The 4,685-nt window shown below is 34.3% G+C and overlaps 1 long non-coding RNA gene across 1 annotated transcript; it reads right to left on the bottom strand.

The window, feature by feature from the left end:
• Positions 1-3,761: 3,761 nt before the first annotated feature.
• On the bottom strand, positions 3,762-4,429 carry LOC132048082 (uncharacterized). Its single transcript, XR_009412895.1, has 2 exons — positions 4,294-4,429; positions 3,762-4,041 (listed from the first exon to the last, which is right to left on the bottom strand). It is a non-coding gene; the product is annotated as an uncharacterized LOC132048082 (long non-coding RNA).
• Between the last annotated feature and the right edge of the window lie 256 nt (positions 4,430-4,685).

Raw genomic sequence — 4,685 nt, 5'->3', positions numbered from 1 at the left:
TATTTTAACTTTTCACTTTGGGGCTTCTCACTTTTATAATAATAGTATATGATTATGACTTGTGTTATTGGTTTATTGCAACATGCAATAAGACTTATTTGGTTCTCATGAATTGAACAATCTCTAACCAGAACAAGAAGAATTTTGTCAAAGGTTCGACTTAGTGTAATAGTAGTAAGAACAACAACAACCCGCATATAGTAGCTCCTCCCTCCTATTTTGGACCCTCCAAGCCGTCCACTTGTACCTAATCTCAAGATATACAAAACCCCTAGTTAATCTGGAATTTTTCTTAAAAAAGGTTGATTTATGCAAATATCCTTTTTAGATTATCATTTAGATTGTATCCTTATTTTAAAAGTTGTGCAAATATAGTCTTTCGGAATTTAGCCTCCCCGTCAATATTAGACTTGTGTCTAATGTTTGCTTATATATTGTTCAACCTTACATACAAAACATCAGAATATTATCTAACATCTGCAAAAACTTATAAAATTGAAGACATTTGTCTAACACTTTCTCATAAGAGTTTCAATTTTCACAAAAGTGATCTTCAGAACATGGTCTAAAAGGTTCATGAGTTGCAAGAAAAAAAAGGTGCATTCACCAAACATTAATTGGCGAACATATCGTATAATTGTACGGGCTAATCACTTTTCAAACCGATTTTTGAAAATTAACCAGGGTCTGAAAATTCATTGAAAAGTAGCCACTTTTATGCGGAAAAACCATGACAACGTCATAAATTTTAATAATTGACTATTTTTTTTACGACTTTTGTATATGTTGCTATTTTTCAATTTCAAATTGGAAAAATGATTACGTGAATACTATAACAATCCGTCCGATCGTTTTGAGTATTAGAACCCTTTTCTCCTAAGTAACCTTTCCCATAGGCTTAACATGCATTTATGACTTGCGGGAACGGGTGGCACGGAGCGACTCGGATGTGTCTCGAAGAAGAAAACTAAAACTAGACGTTTGACGAAAAAAATAACATAAGGTTTGACCAAAGTCAACATTAGGGACTAACAGGCTCGGAATCGAGGTTTGAAAGTTTCTATTGGTTCATATGGTGATTTGGGGACTTAGTTAGATAGTTTGAACAGATTCTGAGGGGCTCAAAAGTAATTAGGACACTTATTAGCAAACTAGTCAATTTGAAAAATAAGAATTGATCATGGTCAAATATGTGCCTAGGTGATCCTGGATCGGTGATTTGAGTGTTCCAATAGGTTAGTAAGGTACTTTTAGGTGATTTACATGTTTGCATCCCGAGATATTCAGGTGAGTTTCAGGCATCAACACGAAGAAATTGACACACCAGATTTTCGTCTGTTAGTGCAACCATCTGGTGTGCATTACGATCGCGAGGGGAATTCCACGATCGTAAAGGGGATTGGGCACAGGGGAACCTCACAGTCCCGAGGCAAGGGCATGGTTGGCTAGCAAGCGCTAGGCAGCCACTACGAGGGGCATGGCCACATTTTCGAAGGCACGGCCATGTGCCTCCCCTCCCCCGATCACAAGAGGAGTCCCGCTTTCGCAAAAGAGGTCACATGGGTAGACTTAAAATCCCCAATTCGAACTCATTGTTCAAAACATGATTTAGGAGCTTTATACCTTGGATTTTGGCAATTTTTTTAATAAATCTTCTCGATTCGACAACAGAGTAAGTATCTAACCTTGATTTTGCTAATTTTTCACGAACTCTTATGCTTTAATAGCGTTTTAATGCATGATTGAGTTGGGAAAGTTGGGGTTTTTGCCCTAAAAATTAAGAGAATTAAATTATGAGATTTGGGGATTGATTAGTGATTGAAATTGAATGAAAATTGAGATTTGAGACATATAGGTTGGATAATCCAATACTAGAAGAAATTTCTGGTTCTAACGGGGGGCTTTGGTATGACTTTTGGGGTTCTTATTATATGAATACGGGTATTGTTAGCTTCATTTAATCGCATAAAACATACTTTTGAATAGATTGGAAGCTTTTGGAGACATTACGAAAGGGAAAAGCCGTTTGTTTTACTTCGTTGCACTTGAATCGAGGTAAGTTAAGATTTTAACCTTCTATATAGGATAGTTTTCTTTAATTAAACTATTAATGTAATGTATTGAGGGTAAGAGGGTGGCATATACGCAAGGTGATGAACGCTTATGTGAATTCTTGGTAACTTGATGGGTTTATGTGATTATGTGCTTAATTGATTGAATTTCTAGAATTGTTGATACGTAAGAGAAAATTTATGGTAAATGAGAAATTTGATTATTGATGCCAATTAATGGGCTTTATCTTTCTAAATGCGCAGAAGATGACATGATTAGTTGAAATATCATACTTTGTTAATATTGTCATTTCATGCTTTAACTTGTAATTGAAATTGAAACTGTATTTGAAAAACTGATATGAGATAAGCACGCGGAGACCATTCTTGCTGGATATGAGTTATTAATGACAAGTGGTGCATGCTGAGATCATTTGTGTTGAGATTAATAGTACATTGACATAGTTTGTGCAACACGTGAGACCATTCGTGTGATGTATGGACAACACAGTTGTCCCCTATGGATCGCTGGGACTAGCAGCCCCCAACCGATCTAGGTGTAAGCATGTGTTAAGGATATTGGGTTATTTGGTTTTGGCCATGAGTTGCCACTTTACATGATATGAGTTGGATTTGACATGAGTATTTCTACTTGATTGAGTTGATTTTTGTCCTAATTAAATCTTCGTTATCTGCTGGTTAACTGATTTATTACAATTCAATGAGTCATACTTTTTCCTTTTAGTTATCAACTGTTGAAGATTATTGTATATGTCTAAGTATTGCCGTAATCAAGATCAACCCTCGCCACTACTTTGTCAGAATCGATTGATGATACTTACTGAGTAGACATTATTTTTTATACTTATGCTACACTTGCTGCACTTTTTTTGTGCAGATTCAGATCTGTGTACTAGTGGATCCCGCAATCATCTTTTAGCTTTTGTTACTTCGAGATTTCAGGGTGAGCTGCTTGGCTAATCGGCAGCAAAAGATCGTTCTTTCTCTATTTCTTTCATTTCTGTCTTGTTTTGTTTCAGAGAGTGTATCGCTATTTTTCAGTTTTATGTTGATTACTCTTAGGCTCCTGTATTCATATCACCAAATTTGAGTGTATTTCCGCTATTTTCCGTATTTATGATTATTGAGACTCAGTTATGATCGACTTATAGTTGATTCACATGTTTATTTTCCACTTAAATTAAAATGGAAATAAAACTAGTAATCATGATTCACCTACCGGATTGGGGTGTTGGTGCCGTCACGACTTAAATTTAAATACTCCATCTGTTTCAATTTGTTTGTCTTACTTTCCTTTTTAGTCCATTTAAAAAAGAATGCCTCTTTTTTTTTTTTGGCAACTTTTTGATTTCAACTTCCCACATGGCATGTTTAAGACCACAAGATTAAAGGACATTTTGGTACATTCTATTAGTTTAAGACCACAAGATTCGAAAGTCTTCTCTACTTTTTTAAACTCCGTATCAAGTCAAAAAACAAATTGGAATGGAGGGAGTAACTACTTTAATCGTTTTATAACATTAAGAAAGAAAAAAGATGATTTTTTGAATAATTTTTACAACCAAACAATATTTAAAAGTGAAATGACATTACAGGTGTATAATAATCAACGTTATAAAAGCCAAAAATTATCATAACGAACGAGACTATGATAGAGAGATCTGATAGTATAACACTGAATAAAAGGTCAAAATAAGAAATCACCATTGCAATCATTATTTCATTCGAAAACCAGACAAAATACGGAAATGAAGATACATAATCTTCTGGATAATCAATTAATCATAGAATCCTAATTAAAATTTTATCAAAGATCTAATAGCCTTCCGTGGCGGCACGGGGGCTACGCCACAATTGCAATGTCCAAAGATACAATATGGAGTCATTGGTCCGCAATAGCTCACACATTGCTTCCAATCATTGTGGCATGCCGGAGCAGTTGCAGCTTCAACTTCGAAACTCGACAATCCTATAGATAAATTAAAGTCAAATTTCGTCAGAAAGTGTGTATATATAAATAATTTTGCTTTCATTTGATTGCTACAGTACTTTTGGACATTATACAAAAAATCACTACAATGAAAAGAGTTAGTGACGAACGATTCTGTTACTAAACAGCAAAAAAATATTGTTATGTTTATTCAACCACGGTTTAGCAACGACAATTGATAAGAAAATTATGTTAGCTATTCAATGAGAGAGGAATAAAGGAGAGCGATACCAATTGCAATGAGAATCAGACAAACAAAGGAAACCAAAATGAAGGATGACTTCTCCATTGCCATGGCTGTAAAGTGTGTGTTATGAAGTTACTAACTATGTAAACTAATTAGTTATAGATCTTGTACAAATACATGCTTCATTTGTTGAGCTATATATAGTTTTTAGGATCATTCTTAATTTTTAAATTAAGATTAATACAATCTGAAATGAGTTTAAACATATCGGCAAGTGATTTATTATAAATGGTATGAGAGTAGAAATTAATTTACTTTCCAGTATCATAGAAAATCACTTTCCTAATGGTGATGTAACATAATCTGATTGGCGGTTCATATGTAATCAATGAAATATGAACTCACCAAATGAGGAATGACAAGAAAGAAACTTAAG

Source organism: Lycium ferocissimum, chromosome 2 (assembly GCF_029784015.1).
Source record: "Lycium ferocissimum isolate CSIRO_LF1 chromosome 2, AGI_CSIRO_Lferr_CH_V1, whole genome shotgun sequence".
NCBI lineage: Eukaryota > Viridiplantae > Streptophyta > Magnoliopsida > Solanales > Solanaceae > Lycium > Lycium ferocissimum.
This window is presented reverse-complemented; position numbering and strand designations above follow the sequence as displayed.